Source organism: Dicentrarchus labrax, unplaced genomic scaffold (assembly GCF_905237075.1).
Source record: "Dicentrarchus labrax unplaced genomic scaffold, dlabrax2021, whole genome shotgun sequence".
Lineage (NCBI taxonomy): Eukaryota > Metazoa > Chordata > Actinopteri > Moronidae > Dicentrarchus > Dicentrarchus labrax.
Window position 1 is genome coordinate 10005926 of NW_026136724.1, and position 17843 is coordinate 10023768.

General features: G+C 40.5%; 1 long non-coding RNA gene across 1 annotated transcript in view; it reads right to left on the minus strand.

Moving 5' to 3' along the window:
- Positions 1–17843, minus strand: part of LOC127359052 (uncharacterized) — a 183534-nt gene that overhangs the window by 39534 nt on the left and 126157 nt on the right. The window lies entirely within an intron of this gene.

A 17843-nucleotide genomic window follows, 5' to 3' on the forward strand; every position in this document is an offset into this window, starting at 1 on the left:
GAAAAGTCAACGTGGGGTGGGACAGAGCCGAGTCTGAGCTTTAGGACTCGCATTTTATTTGTCTTACTGAATTATCCAGCACAGAGAACATTTCACATGAGAAAGCCAAGCATGATGAATGGTTGTCAGAGGCAGAGTGACATGGTGGATTTATCAAACAGGGCCTAATGCTCATACATCAGGCCAGCCTTCAGCACCATGGACAGAGGCTTTTAGAGCCAAGCTATCTGTCAAAGACAAAGGGAGTTAAAATATGACGCGGTGTGCTCTTCAGGTAACACTCAGGTCAGACTGAGTCTGTCTCTTTGCAAATACAGGCACAGAGCTGAAAACCCACATACGTAGGTACATGTAGACATAAATTCAAGGTCATTCACTGACGCAAAGATACTAAATTATAGAAGACAAAAATGTGAATATAGACAAGCACACACATTTACAAACACACACACTCAAGCGCTAAATCAAGCAATCTTTCATACCCAGAGGTGTTGCAGCTCGGAGAAACTCAACATGACAGCCAAAGAAACCACTAAATGAGTTCACCGACCAAACATGTTCTTCGAGATTAAAGCAGCTAGTGGATATTAGCCATATTGTTCTCCCTATTTTTTCACAACTCATGATTTGATTACATACTTGAGTGAATAAGCTGAATGTTATCTGGAAACTCATCTCTCCTGCTGTCTATCCCAATCTCATGCTTTTTCACAATCTCTCTCTTTTCTCTCACTTTCTCTCTCCCCCCGCTCGCCGCTGACACTCTCCCCCCACCGGCAGGCATTGGAGTTTGGTAGTTTTTTTTCGTTTTGTTTTTTCAGAATTTGTACATTCAAAGCAACCTATATTAGAAAAAAGAAAAAGAAAAAACAACCTCTGGATTTAACTTAAATCCCACATTAAAAAGATCCAGTGAGCTGTCACCATTTAATCTGCAGCGAGGAAGGAAAAATTATGTTTCTCGCTGAATCTTCAAATATTTCAAATATTAAAACCACCTTGTTCTATTCAAAAAAGCCATCTGCTCTGAGGCAGATATTAAAGCGAGCTCTGTGAAGGCTTATAGATGGGTGTTCCTACTGGTTACATATTCATTTTAATTTCACGAGGATCATTGTCAGCCGGCCTGAGATTTGATGGTGCCATACACCAGTGGGAGGTGCAAGTTCAAGAGTGTCTTTATTTATTTCATTTTTGACAAAAGGCAATCATTAAGTCAGTGGCTGGCAGGTCATTTTCTCCTTACATTATTAGATGAAAATATGGGAAAAAAAGTATAACAGAATATGTAAATTTGTGAGCCTGTTTAAAATGCACAGTATTACTCAGTTGGTTTATTATAACAGTGTGCATATGGGCAATCACTACAATGACTAATTTCCTAGAGCATGTAGGAAGGTGCTATTTAAACACTGTCGATTGAATAGTTTTTGAATTTATAATGGTGTTATTCAGAAAAACAGCCGGACACTTTTCTTTTCCTTTTAAAGCTGCAATTAAATATTTGATCTCCCTTCTATCTGAGATAAGATGTTTTTAAAAAGTCCTATATAGCACTGCAAGGGCTGCAGAAAGCAAACAATGCCCAAGCTGCTGCTAGAGGCACTTTTATACGTTTGAATTATCAGCGTATTAAAGTTACAAACTTCCACGTAGGTCAGCCAGTGTCGCTACAGGCAGCCACATTCCAATGAAAAGTGAAATGTCAACATGCATTTACAATCCTGCTGCTAGCACTATGTTTAATGCCATTGCTTACTTTTAAGAGGCCTTTGTAGCCAGCTATTGGAGAATCAACCGGATGACCTATGGATTGCAATAACAAAGCGCTGATTGCTTTCATGACAGAATAAAAATGGATTTACCTCTTGGAGACGTATGAAGTGCTTCAGAAAAAATATTACACATTAACATGATGGCGGACCTTTATTAATTAAACACTTTTGCTGCAGCAGTGTAGGTTGTTTTCTGTCTCATCACCTTTTGATGTGTTTACACCAGAGCTGATGTTACTCCAGATGACAGGTGAATTTTTCATACACAACACGTATCATCAGCGAGCCAGAATTGGCCCGGCCCATCGCTATTCTGAACATGCATTGCGGTGTATTTCCTGAAAAGTAGAGACAGAATGTCGCAGCAGATTTCATACGGCTCGTCAAAGAGCAACCAGTCAAAAGCCATTTGTGTGTGTGTGTGTGTGTGTGTGTGTGTGTGTGTGTGTGTGTGCATTTCTGCTCTGTCTGGCCTCTTCCTGACTCCATTTCCATAACCATCACTCCCGAGGCATCTCCAACGTTCAGTAAAAAAAACTGTCCCCCAGCCAGTCTCTACGGTACACAGTCATAATCACATGTGCACGCGTCCACATGCATTCAAAGCCATTAACATACAGGGAAAGTGCCAAAAACACAGCTGCTATTAGTCACTTCCATTTCAAACTAACCCTATGTGCACCCGATAGAGTGTTAGAGATGAGTAGCTTTCACATTTACATTTCCTCTGATTCACAACTTGCATGACATCATTCAAATTTCACATATAAAAACAGGAAGTCCATTGATTCGGGGAGCCATGCAAATTAGAGGTGTCTCATTGTAAGTAACCCAACATATTGATAAATGCAGGTCCATAAGTCTTGCGTAGGCCACAGTGAAAACCTGAGATTGAATATTGCATCACAGAGGGCTTTTCCGCTAATTGGAAGACCCATTCTCAGATAGATGATTGGTTTCCTGAGCTACTGATTGATCGCTGCCTCCCTTTGTCTCAATGCTGTTTCCTCTATGATGTGGGCAAGCAGCCTGTGCCTGTAGATCGATGGGGGGACTAATGAGTTATTCGCATGCATGTGCTCACATTAATGATGGATTGGAAAAAAAAAAAGGGTGGGGGAAAGCACACACCTAACAAGCAAACACGGAAGCACATTGGGGAACATCCTTTTTCTGAGCAGGTTTTTATAAAGTATTGTCAACCTCGTGGCACTGATGCACCATCAGAATCATTAGCGCTACAGAGACCATCAATATTCACGGGAGGCCACATTAATCATCCCTGGACATTAAAGTCTTGTTGTGAAACGGTGGAAGAGCCACCTACGGTTATAGTCCCTGTGTAAGTAAGTACCACCTTTTTACTGCAGGCTTGTTCACGTAATGCTTCACTCAGATCCGTCTGTAAAAAGACCCGCTGCGGACTCCATTAGGCAGATGGAAGGTTTGAAGAAGAGTTAGTGCTGGTTACAACTGAGCTCTGAAGCAAAGTAGACCAGTCTCCGGGACTTTTTTTGATTGAGATAATGAATGCCTATATTCATGCATAAACGCTTCATTTGCTCAGTGGTAATTACCCACTGGTCGAACTGATAGAGCATCTGCGCCAACTGTCACAATTTTTCACATAACCGGGACAGTGTTTGAGAGGAGGACACGGAGGATGATGGGGAATTATAAAACTTTAACCTCAATTAGTTTAAGTTTTGTGGGAAAAAATGTTCAGCAAAAAAAAATACATGAAGAAAAAAATTATTTCATTTACACAAATCTATTATGCGGTGTCTTATTGACGCCACTTCGTAACATTTTCCCTCGACTTGTAATTTTCTTCTTACCAGAACTTTACTGTTTGCAGAAATTACAGTGCCATAAATTGCAGCTTTTCAGAAAGCAGAAAACAAAATTAAGCAATTTGGCCTCGATAACAATAAGCAGCAATAACAGATAGCACACAACAACATGACAGGAAAAAAAACAAAACAAACATCAATGATTCTTAGACGCAGTAAAAAAAACCCATAAAAATACAGTTTTTAAATTGCGGGTACATCTAAATGAGTTTGTGTTGAGGGGCCAACAATGAATACAAAACAGGGAGAGAAATTAAGTTAAAATGAAAGGACGGCAATGACATCAAACTGTAACAGTGCTTGTGCACCCCTTTAATGTTTGTCTCTGATAAAAGCTTGTGTTTTCCTGTCAGCTGGAATGGCTTGGGCCCCATTCTACAAACACGGCATGACTAATCCAAGCTAACATGATGTTAAAGCTAAAAACGATCCTGTTCATTCTCATCCATCTAACTTGGTTCTTCTTGATTCAGTTAAAGATTGTTTGATTTGTTAACGCTCATGTAATTTTCTCATCAAATTTGGCTGGCAAACAGCACGTTTTCATTGCAGGCTGAACAGTAGTCAGCTTAAAATTGAGGAACCACCTTAAACATATTCTAACTATTAAATGAAACCTGACAAAACATCTCATAAAGCAGATTTAGGGCTCTCTAAAACCAGAGATTAAATTATATGTCCAGTTTCCAGCAAAGTGGGTTTTGTAATCAATCTGATTTAAATAATTTGCCTATAATGTATAAATTGTTTCACTGTAAATGTGTACAGTTTATATTTTACTGTACATCTTAGTGTTTAAATGACATATTTCCATGATAATGTCATAATTAAATGTCATGTTCTCTGGTTTCATCTGATGAGACTTTTAGTATCTTTTGTCTCTTTCAATGTTTTCCTAAATAAATTTGGATTGGTTCTTTATAATATTGGACCTACTTTTGTCATGTTTATGTTGATCTTACACGCCAAAGATATTGACAGAATGATGAAAGAGGAGAAGTGTTTTGCAGGCCATATATAAAAGGAAGAACTGGATTCCAGCTAACTTTTACTTGCCCATTTCCACTCCTCAACTATACTTTAGTTATTGGTATTCTTTATCTCTTCTTAATCTCAGAAAATAGAAAAATGTTGTCACTTATCTGAACTGCATTTTCGCAGCACAGTTCTTTGCTAGGCTCCAGAGAATTTGTGTACTATAAGAATGCGGCAGCACGGAGGCCTATGGCCTAAATAAAATGGCTCCGTGTGTGTCTTTCATCACAATGGGCGGCCTTATTCTTTGATGCAATGATGGCTGTGCTGGGGTGGAGAGAGGGATGGATTTTATTAGATGGGGGTCGAGGCTCATGAGGGCCATTCAGCGGAGGAACACATCAGTGCAGATAAAGTGCTGTACTTCTCCCCCTCGTACGTTTCAAATTACTCTTTATACCTGCGCGCACTGACAGCAATGCAAGCACATTTACACACACAATCAGTTTTGTCCCTTGCTCAGGCCTAATCAAGCTAAAGTGAGGGGAAAGATGTCTTTGTATGCGTCTCCCCTGCTGTCTGTCAGGGTTGTTTACGCCAATATTTTAAACTTGCTCCCAAAATGAACACACAAATAGCTGCGGCCGACCATCAATCATCCTCCCAACCCCCCGGTATGTGTGGATGGCGGCTCTGTGTGGTTCCATACACTGTGAAGCAGCGTGTGGCTCGCAGTAAGGTTATACAAAACAACCGTATTCCTTCAGTTCATTACACGCTTCCCTGGAAACTAGAATAACAATAACCAAAGCCCTGTGTTTGATCTTCATTATCTTTTTGATAGATTCCTTTTTCTCTCTTTTTCTGTCCTTTCTCTCTGTTGATATTTGTGCTCTTCTCTTCTCCAGCGTCTACTGTTTCCTCTCATCTCCAGATAAGACAAATCCTCTAGTGTAGATTAGATCACGGCGAAACTGAATGACCGTTTCATATTGATGATAATTGTGTTTTACATAAATTATCTATCTAGATTATTTGCAATTGAAATGAAGGGAGCGGGGTAGTTAACAGCCTGGCAATCTGCTCCTCCTCTATAATGTACGCATCCAGAATGATGTTTCTGCTGACTGAAAGCTGTTCATCTATGAAATAAAAGAAACTGAGCGACCTATTAAATTGTATTATGGTAATGCTGGAATTAGCACCAGACTGTGGAATACCATCACATTCATTATTGTCCCAATAACAAATTATTCTCTCTTGAGGCCATGTTAAAACATTTTTCTCTCACTGGGTATGAAAGGCGACCGGCATTGTTTTGCGAGGGCCTACTGCTCAATATGTAGAGATCAGTAAAGAAAAATGTGTCAAGAAAAAGCCTGAAAACTAAATGAATATGACTAAAAGCCCTCTATTTATGTACTCTGTGCAACTAGCTGTAGAGATTTGTGCGATTTGTAAGCGCTGTCTCAATCCTGTAAAAAGAGAAGGCTTTCCACAGTCCTCTGAAGTGCGTCCAAAAGAACATGGGTAATAACGATGGCCTGGCTTCTTTCTCTGAGTCCTGCAAGCCATTAGTGGGAAAGGCTCTTCGCTGAATCTTGATTCCAAGAAAAAATTCTCTCTTGCTGTTGGCTCTTCCTTTGGAGCTGGGAGACAGCGAGACCTCCCCAATGGCCTCTAGCAGAGGGCGTAGAGATTGAGCAAGTGCCAGCCGGCATTCTCGCGACTCCCGCGAAAGATTAGCAAGGTGAGAAAATGTGAGAGCCTGATCAGAATCAAAAAGGGAACTGGGGTAATGAGGGGGATTCAATCAAAGGAATGGGGCCGCTCTTAGAACAAAGAGGTCTTAAGCCCACGGCAGTCAGGAGGCAGATCGAGACACTCTGATATAACTGAACCAAAGCCAGAGTGTGATTCAGGTATGCAGCCTAATGAATGGATGGCTTTTTTTTATTACGGTAACAACACACCGATTCTTATGATAGACCTTCTTTTTCTTTAGATTAAACCATCATGTTGCTTTTTCTCACTTACATGAGAAAACAAATCATATCCCATCGTACATTTGTATTGTTTTACCCCCAAACCAGTGCTTTTACTCATCACTCATACAGCTGGTTGATTTCTTGTCATCTCCCTCCCACGCTCGTGCAGTGTATTTTCATAGTTCAGCAGTCCAAATTGGATATTGTTTATGATGCATGATATTGAAAGCAGACAGACTCCTGAGGGACCGGCGACAGTTTCGTCAACTGACTGAACAAGCTAACAAACAGATCCAAGTGATTTTTGTTGATGCTCGGAGACGTGTAGCTCCCCGAGCACAACAAAGGGACATTCATTCTATATTTATGCCACCACTGAAGTGTCAGAAATATTGATGACCCTGGGCAGAAATTAGCCTGCTTGTCAAAATAGAATAGTGCAAATGCAGGGGTTTTCTTTTCATCCCGCGCAGCAGCTCACAGTCTTTGCAACACTCATCAAGTAACCAGAAATTGTGACTGAACAAGCACAAAGCCCTAACACACTGGATCATTGTCAGTCTAAATTTAAACTAAGCACATCTGTCACTTTGTGTCGGAGAGGCACAAAAAATGCTCCAAGGTTATGGAAGTTACTCGCTTAATTGAAGTGAGACAACTTGTTTTCTGTTATTGCCATTAGGGAATTTTCGGTATCAGCATGTATCTGTCACTAAATGGAAATAAACAAGCCTAAATTGACATTTTTTAACTGTGATCCAACGCTAAGGCAACCAAATTGTTCGGGGCTGGCACCCCCTCTTTTGTTTATGTTTACTTTGCTAACCGAGTTAGAGAACTCTAATCCAAAATCACTTTTCACAGGCCCCAGACTTGTAAGTAACAGATGAAAGCATTGATTCCCGCCTTAGATCGATTCCTTTATTTCCTTGACTCAAAGTTCACCATCAAACTCTTAACCGCAAAACAGCCAGGCCAGGCGGAGAAAACAATCAAAAAATAACAACGAAAAACATCAGCGCAGAGAAAAGACAATAGCAATTGATCAGGCATTCGGCGAGAGAGGTGGCATCTCTCCTATCAGATTCATTAGTTTTCCGGCCGCTCTGACATTTCCATTTGCACACTCCAATTGACAAAATAAAATACCCGTTCGGCTCTCATCCCTCAGCTCTACGCCGGGTAATCACTCCTCCACTGCACCATACACTCTCACCCCCTCTGTTCCTCCATCCCTCCATCCCTTAGAGTGCAGCCTCATCATGACAGGGTAGGAAACATAAACAGAATGTACGCCTTTTTTGCAGAGGAGTGCGCGTGCCACTGAGCATCCCTTCAATCTGGGGTCACTTGTACAAATCACCTCAGGGAAGGGCACACTTCAACTTTTCATTTTCCACCCATCACCACCTCTCTTGTCCCTTTCTCTCTCTCTCCCTCTCTTGCTCTTTCTGCATACCTAAACAACTCCTCCAAAGTGCAGCCATCTCCTAGAATCATCATCAGCATCTCCCTGCCAGGCTATTGACCGGCCACACACTCGCAGGGAGTCTCTCAGCCATCCATTTCATTTAGATGCAACTTTTTGACTCCTCCACATTAGGGGTCAAACAGGCTCTTTTCAAAAGAGACTTGGAACGGAGGTAAATTATACAAATTGAGTGGCAGGAGGGAAGGGAGCGTGGCTGAGCCTCGGTGGCTCCGTGAACCCAGACGACCTCGGGTTTCCTTAATGATGTCTTTGCCAAGCCAGACGGAGACACATTGGATGATTATGCTGCAGATTGGGCAGAAATCTCTCAGACTCCCTTTTTTTTCTCCTAGACCCCTCCATCGCTACCCTCCCCGCACTCCCCACCCCACCATCCATCACCCTGCTGCTCCTCTCTTTCCCCTCCATTCTCCTCTGTCTCCTCCTTCCCATCTTTCTCCACTCCACTATACATTCATTCTCTTCCTCTGCCTCTCTATACATTTATCTTCCCCACTCCCAGACTTACTCAAAACTCCACCCATTTGGAGCAATGGCAACACGCTGAGAGACTTTGGTCAAATCTGATGATGCTCCCTTCCAACAGTGGCATTTAATCAATCGAAATCTTATTTTGGGGATGAGCAGAGAGGAAGTTGTTTTTTTCATGAGCTGCTCTATAATAGAATAATACAGCCTGAAGGCCAGGTCCCTCATCACCGGGGACTCCATAGATTGAGGTGATCGAGTTGTTTGAAGATGAGTTTTGAATACTGCCTTCGCCGGCTGGCAGGCTGTGCTTTACTGTAACTCACCTGAAATTTAGTAATAACATAAAAATGTCACTTAAAAATGGAAATTAGAATAAACAAAAACCAAAAAAAATACATGTTTAAAGATTCGTAAGGGTTTGTCTTTTATAAGTTGTCTTTTTCAAGAGGGCAGCACAAAAAAACAGAAACATCCATTCCAATACTATCTAGTTAAGGTGCAATAAAAGAGTATTGACAATATTGTATGTTCTTAAAAGATAAAGGAAAAGGGGTCAAATTAATCACTCGTCGTTTTGGTGAGGTTTTGGCACAAAAACAACTTGGTTAAGATTGGGTCGTTATACGTTGACTGTCAGTAGGAAACAGGAAGTGTTGCTCTATAACTTTTTGCTGTTTATAATAATTCATATGGCCACCGGAGGGCTTTTGTCACTTAAACGTCTCAATAAAACCCCCAATAACAAAATGGGTGCAGCTGCGGCCTTGCAAATGCTACAAACCATGCCCCTACAAATCATTCTCATATTCATAATTCGTTAGCTCTCTAGGCAGTAAAGCAGCTGCAGAGTCCAAACCATGCCCACTTGCACACAAAGCTTTGGTTGGTTTTAGCAACTATTAAGTAAAGAAATAAGGATAACATATATGTGTCAACCCAAACCATCTCACCACTACTGATGCCTATTCCTAACCAACCAGCCAATCACAAGTAAAGTAGAGTGCGAGTCTTCGCAAAATGCAGGTGGGGAAAAATGTTTTGTCTCATTTCTGATTTTCACATTAGCCTATATTTTAGTATGTTTAGATAAATGTCAGTAGGTTGTGGGTGCATTCTCTTTTGTGACCCAACCAGCCAATAAACCATATTTCATTCACGTTCATCCTTTACGTTGGTGCTGCGGCTGAAGCTGGATATACTTCAATATGATACATTGCGAACTGATAGTCGCAACTTCATAACTTCATATCAGTGACATTTCCAGATAAATAAGTAAGACTAATTGTCCATTGATATAATGCAATATTGATTCAATCCACAAACAGTTCATTAAAGCCTTGACATTTGCCGTCTTAAATATACAGAGTCTGATTGGTGTGCTTCTGGCCTAGAAATTGAATAAACAATAAACAATGTAAAACTAGATTTTATAAGATTTTTATGATTTGCATTTCTTATGAAGTAATATATTTCATTCTATTCCAAACATAGAAAAGTCGTTATAGAACAAACATGCCCTTCAGCATTATGTACAATTGGATTTCTTTCATAATGTAACGCAATTTTGCATTTACAAAGTGGGAAGTGAAGAAGAGCCCAAGTTCTCCACAGAATAGAACATGGTGGAGCTGTTAGAGTGCAGGATATGAGCTCTGCATCAGATCCGCCATCTGACAGAAGACACAGCGAGAGCCTGTTATAGAGCCTCTACAACGGATGGACAGATGAATGGTGGTCAGGTGTCACACAAACACAGGCTTCCTCACACAAGCAACCAACACGCCCTCACATGCAAATAGAGACGCGCACAAACACACTGTAGATCAGTGTTCAGACCCTTTGGTTAAATTAAAGCAATGCAAAAGTGTAAGTACTGGATTCAGAATTTCACTTAATAGTACAGCTGGGTCACAGCAAAATGTGAAGTATGAAAAGCAGAAGTAGTCATACAGAAAAGTGCAGGTGTATAATATTATACAGCATATTATATTAATGGATTATCTTACTGATGCATTTACTGTAAATACATCACTAAAATATTCTGTAAGAGAACTACTTGCTATAGCTACAAATTAATTTAGTCCAAAGTACAATATTTCCCCGTAAAGTAGAAGCATAACAGCAGTAAAAGGTTCATATAAGAACCTCAAAATTGCAAGTACAGTACTTGACTTAATGTGCTTACATTCCACAACTGTTGTACTATAGATATATACAAGCACTAATGAGTACACTTGCTAGCACACATAAGCACACACAAATGCACATTGACAAATGATTTTTTTAGGAAAAAGCTGCCTGATATCCAAAATCTTTGCTGCCAAAGGAAAATGGTCATACTGAATGTGTCTGCAAACATTTCACAGTCAGTGATTTGATCTGTTTTTCCTATAATGCAACTCAAAAGCACCTGGATGAGGTTATGGAGAAACTGGGATTTTAGTATAATGCTGAAAAAGCATCTCGTCTAACCCTTCAATATTTAACAAACGATCTTTCCCTAAGCCTAAAAAGTGTTTTAGTAACCACTTAGCACACCTGGGACACAGAACACAAACTTTAGCCAGCAGCATGTTGGGTATAAGGTAATACTCCAGCCATTGCCCTTGATCAGGGCACTGATGCCCAGGCACTGCAACTGATCCTAAGTAATTAGGAGAGGTCAAAAAGCATAGGATGCATTTCCTCATTTGGATTAATAAAGAATAACATGACAAAAGACCTGAAGTGCACCTAAGCCTAGAACAAAAAGCAATGCTCCATTATCAGGCACAAAAATACACACACAGATTCACACAGAGACTGATGCAGCTTTGACTGATGGTGATGATGGTGACATGGCATTTGGCAGGTCATGCGCACAGATGGTGGACACCTAGTGATTTCACTGGCTCGCTGCAGCGTATTAGATTTGGAGCTGAAGCCTGACATTCGTGCTGCGTCCTCAGGAATCGCAAGTTCAGAGGGAAAAGGAGAGAGTGGGGGCGGAGAGCTCTGGCGCCACAGAGAACAGATGTTCTCACCTCCTCCATCACCGATAGCTAAACACATGATGACCCAAACCGACTGCAGAGAAAAAGTTGGTTCAAGTTTGGATTTGACTGACAGCTGTACAATGACTACAGCTGGTGTGTGATTGCGTGAATCAGAAGGAGCCTTGATCTAGATAGAGTTCCTTTGAATTCTGGGACTCAGCTCACTCTCAGCAGGTATCTTTCAGACTGGCAGAAACGCACCTAATAAACAACATACCATTATACTGCTCTCACACTTGCTCTATCATTTAATGCATCAGAATAAGATGAATACATATGTGCATGACATTAGCCCCAACAGAACTGTGCCCTCGTTCCATTGATATAATACCACAGAGGAAGTGTTTATTGTGCATGCGTTTTCTTGAGGAACAGTACAGTAAACAGAGAAGGGGCCAGCTATGATCGGAATAGCAATGACCTTTGTTATATTGATTTTGGCTAGGGTTCCTCGAGGACAGGCTCAGGCGCGGGCTTGGTGTGTATCACTGTCTGTGTCTTTGTGTGGAACCAAAATTTGTGGCTTGGCCTTTTCTTGAAAAACAAACATTCCTTCAACAGAAATAGTCATAATGCCCCAATTAGGGTGTTCCTTAACAGACAACGGCAGCTGCTCAGGAGAAAGCTTCCTCCCATGTTCCCACCAACTGTAAACAGTGATAGAGGGAGACACGATGTACCTACTGTATATTTTAAGCATATATACATTATATCATGAGCAATACATTACAGTACAACCTTTATTGGCCACTTGTCCAAGACATTCATTATTTTGAACATACCACTTTCATTTACAAAGCATCTATCCAGCCATCCATCCAGCTATCATCCAACTCAAATATCCATTTATCAAAGGATCCATCCATCGTAGCGTTCAGCCATCTATCCATTCAAGTATTAATCCATACTTGAATGGCATCCATGTACTGGATAAAGTAGTATACAAGTATTAATCCATCCAAAAATCCATTCAAGTATGCATTCATCCATCCATTCAATATCAATCCATCCATTCGGGCATTTCGATGCATAACATTTTTCTATACATGATTCATTACTTATATATTATATTATTTCTTAGATTATATTTCCAACAAAAAACATAGGTGATTGTAACAATCTATAATTAAAGTAAACAAATGAATTCATTGATGTTTATTCTAGTTTAGCTAACAACTTGATTTTTTCACTGCCTAATTATCTTTATTGACAACACAACAGCTGACTACAATGCACATGTGAAGGCACGTTTTAGTAGAGTTCAAGCACTTTTGCAGATGGAGACATAATCTTTCGAGAGATAATCGTGATGCGCCTAAGACTAAATTGTTTTCCCCATCCCTAATCCTAGTATGCATCCATCATCCATCTATCTATTCATCTGCATATCCATCCACCTATATCTACAAGGTCTACCCATCAACTGCCTCCTCTCCCCAAACACTCGTCTATCTTTCCATCTATCACACCCAGGACAACTCAATGCAATGAAAAACACAAGCCATAATGACAATTTAAGGAAAATGAAAGAGCCCCATGAGACAACCAAGCAACATTTCAGAGGAAATAAAGAGTCAATAAAGCCCATTACACTGCTACTTCACTGTTCTGTGATTATGCTGTTAGTTTTCACGGTCAGTAATGGTGCTAAAGAGGACATTATCATTAAACGCTGAGACATACTGTACAACTGTGATTCAGATTCCCAACTACACAAATAGAGAATCTGTGAAAACAAGGAGGCCAGGAATCAGGCTAAATGTGTTAAGATTGGTGAATATAATGTTCAAAGTGGTGTCCTCTGAAATACTGTGTGAAGCAAGAAAGCATGAGAGTACTGGGAGAGGAGGTGAGGGGGGCCTTTAATGGGCTTCTCAGATGACTAACTAAAGGTCCCAGGCGCTCTGCTGCTAATTAGTTTGATTCACCAGCCATGCTTAAAGCATTGTGGTTTGTTGTTTTGCTATTATTATTTCCTATCTTGTGTTGGCGTCCACTCCGAGGCTCCGCTTAGTGTGCCATCTGAGGCCCTATGGAGAGGAAAATTGGGGAGTGGCCACCCCCAAGTCACAAGAAAACACTGTTGTTTTCTTTTCTCCATGGTGTAAAAAGATTTCAGAAACCAGAGCGGCTTGAAATTAACTTTACTGTAAGATAGAAGAAAAGTTAACTGAGATAAAGGGAGTAAACACAGTACAGGAATTGCCAGTGGAGTCTTTGAGAAGAGCAGGATGTTGCAGTACAGTCTACTTATAAAGGACACTTTCGAAGCAGAGACACATTGTCCTCGAGGCTCAGTATGACGGCAGCGGTCAAATGGCAAGAAAAAATTATCAAAAGAGATATGAATAAAGAGAGCGAATGGGGGGGGTATGAGGAAGGGGGCTAGAGAGAGAAGCAAAAGATTAAAACTATCATTTACCTTAAAAGCTGGAAACTTTGAAATTCCACCAATTGAATGAGTTCAATAGAATTCATCACCTTTGTCTAAAAGCAGCCTGGAAAATCAATGGAGTTTGGGCTCTAGGAGACTCGTAGTGGTTAAATACTCTGGTAATCAATAATGTAATAATCTTCACAGGGGTATGTAACCACAATGAATCCTGAGCACCCAAGCCCTGCCTTTACATTCGTTTGGCATGCAGTATTACTGAAAACCTTTTGGAAAAGGTGTCACAAACAGATAAGGAAGGTATACACAATACAACAATACAATTACTATCTTTATTTTAAATATGGTGATATTTTACTTTACATGCAAGAACATGTAAAGATTTGTGTATTTTCTATTTCTGGTGCGGCTATGAACCTTTCCCAGAATAACTGTAGGAGACGAGAAAGATGGAGTTTAAAGGTCCAGTGCGGATCTATTGGCCGAAATGGAATATAATATGCATCAGTATGTTTTCATTAGTGTGGAATCACCTGAATATAAGAATCTTTGTGCTACCTTAGAATAAGGCGTTTCTATTCTATTCAAAACAATGAGCTGAAAGATGCTAAAACGTTCTGTAGGGAAATGCAGTTTCTTTTGAATCAAAATGTTTTGAACTGTGCTGGATGTTAAAGCTGTACAGTAAACAGACCATTTTCTAAAAAAATTTCACTCTTCTGCTGACTGTGGAATTTAACTTCTATCAGCAACTTACTTTCAGAGGGGGAAAAAATGCTTGGTTAGCTTCCCAGCACAATGACAACACCCTAACTGATGTCAGCGCCCATGTTAGCCCCGAGCCCGTCTTTACCAACAAGAAAATATTAGAAATGGAATTCTGATGATTTGACAATCAGATAAAGAAAAAGCAGTGCACGTCTCCGGCAATGATGAGTGCCTGCAAAATATGCACTGTATAGAGCCTTGCAGGTGATGCACTGACGGCTGTGGAGCATTAAGAAACATATTCAGGAAATAGCTGCTGCCTCTGCATATGTTTTCAGTATTCTGCCGGAGTGGAGTTGGGTTAAAAACAGATGTGCCACCTGCCTGTGAAAAAGAAGTTTCAGTCAGACAAAGTTGCGAGGGAGAAAATGTGTGTGTTCTGTGTGCACAATCGTTTCACTCAACGCTGAACTCCAAGAGTCTGGCGGAAAAAAAGCAGAATAATTCAAAGCCTACAGGTTGGCGCAATCGCCGCAGAACAGCTTGTACGCATTAATTATATGCAAAATTAAAAGATTGGCACCTTTTCTCTCTTCATCAGACTATTACTGAGTGACAAGCTGAGGAATCGTGGTTGAAAATTGATTGGGTGCTGTTTGTTTTCCTATGCATTATTACTTGTCGCGTATGACACAAAATCGGTGTAATGAAACATGCAGCTATGTCACGGCGCATATTGCACAGATCAGCAGGTGAAAGCACCGGTTGGAGAGTTTTTGACGGTGTAAATGAGAAAGAATATGATGTAAAGCAGTGCGGAACACCATGAGCAGTTTGAATTATTACAAATGCTTCAAAGTTGGAAGTGGAGTAACTGTAATTAGCCTCGTAAATATTTTTACAAGTTCGAATTCAGGAAGTTATGCTCAAGATAACAAACAAATTACCTATTAGCTAGTGTGATGTGAATTTCTTTTCAGGTCTCCCAGCTCTGCTACCTTTCCTAGCTTCCCAGGCAGCCATTATGAATGATATTTCACCACTGCCTCCTTTTTTCCTTTTACCCTCTCCCCTCCCCAAGACCCCCGCTCATCACCCAGCTCATAGAGGGGAAGCTCGTCTGTCTCTCGCTTATCTTCCCTAACCACTCTGCAGTCATATCACCCTGACCTGACCATCCATCTTCCACCATCTCCCCCCTACATCACCGTGAGTGTGTTTTGTTTGTGTGTGTGTGTGTGTGTGTGTGTGTTGGACCTTGAGCTGCCTGGCCACGCTGTATTTTCTAGCCCGAAACGGTCCATGTTTCTCCTCCAACAGGCCCTGAAAACTCCTGTGCTAGCTGTCTGCGGTGGCTGGGATCTCTTGCTCTTAAAATGTCTGTTTGGTCTTGTGTAAAAGAGAAACAGCGAGCGAGAGCGTCAAGAGGTCTGCCTCGCTTTCAGCACACAGTTTATTGCGGGTGATGTATCTGAAGACAACCGCTGACAGCTTTGCAACCCTTTGAACCGCACATCAAAGGATGACAAAATGGTGAGCACTGTGTGGCAATTTGATCGGTTGAAATGAGCTGCCCGCCATCAGACGTGGACTATCACTGATCTGAAATTTGAAAAAGTTTGTGGAAAGCCTGTTTACCCATTGCTATTGAACATTTAAAAATAAACTGTTCTGTGACTCAGCACTCAAAATCTGAATATTCCCATCCGATGGACAGTGACCTGTCCTCAAAGTAGAAGTTTTCTCAACTGGCACAAACTCTACACCACATTTTCATGATGGTAAGCTGTCCCACTTATCAGCTGCTGCACAAACTGCTGGATCTTAACTTTAATGGTTTTAAACCTACCGCACACATGCGATAAAATCCTTTTGGATCCCACTATGAAATTGTGTGCCTAAATACTGCGGGGTAAATAAACAGGTTCCAGAGATATGTCTTTCTGGCATTTGTCAGTGGCACAGCAATCTATTTCAAACATTTACCGAGAAAAGTGAAGGTGCTCTCAATCTGCAGCTAAGCAATCATTTGCCTCAACACACTCAGAAGAGAAAATTAAGTTGAAATCACAATTGGAAAATATTGTATCTTGCAGCATGTTGTTGCTCTGAAACAACTTCAGCCCGTTGTGGACATGAGATCATAGAAATGAAAATCCTTTGACAATTTTATATGATAACACTGAGGAAACAATTAGTCCATTCCGTTATTTAATCAAAAGAATACTAACTGCCAACACTTTTGATCCTTTTTTAAATAGTAATCTGTCATTCATAAGCAAAACCAAAAACAATTTTATGATTATGGCTTCCTCAAATTTCAGCTTCTTTTATTTGGGACGTGCTTAGACAGAACAAGAAACTTAAAGGTGTCACCTGGGCTTCTGTGGGGGTTCTTTCACTATTTATTTATTTTACATTTTATAGATAATTTTAATTATATTGAATACCACTGGTTATGATGACATCTGGACAGATGAATCAATACTAAAAAGAATCATTACCTTACGTGTGACCATCATATTTGAAAAGAAACCCATGTTATTTTTCTAGAGTAGCCATGCTGGCATATGAAGCTTGTGCTAGTTGTTTTTTCACCTCATGGTTTAAGTGTGAAAAAAGGAGTCATATTGCCATTAAAGGCAAGAATGCAACATTATTACTTTTGACATTTTTGATGAAAAACCAGAGAGTAGGAAGTGAAGCCTGCACATTGATCATGGAAATTTGAAGAGGTATATTTTTGCTCAGGAGAATGACCTTAGAAAGCTACATAAGCTACACTTCTTTTTAATATGAAAGAAATTTGAGAACCGTTTTCTCTCCATGCAGATAAGACAAGAGAATTGCGTATTCACAAAATCAACATCTCAACACTGGCTCCTATAGAGTTGCATTATGGGCTGTCTGTATCCTTAATGTTGCTAGATTAGTGAGGTTTCTTAATGTCTGTTTATTGTGAATCTTTTAGAGTACCTATACCTGCAGGGCATAGGGTCGCTATAGTCTTGTGTGCCACATATCATCAATAATGCTGGTTCTGTGGCTCTATCTGTAATGATCCTGCCAAAGTCAGTATGGAAGCTTTCTGTAACTGAGACCTGTATGTTTGAAAGCCAACAAGCCATCACTTTAAGAGACCACTTGTGTTTCT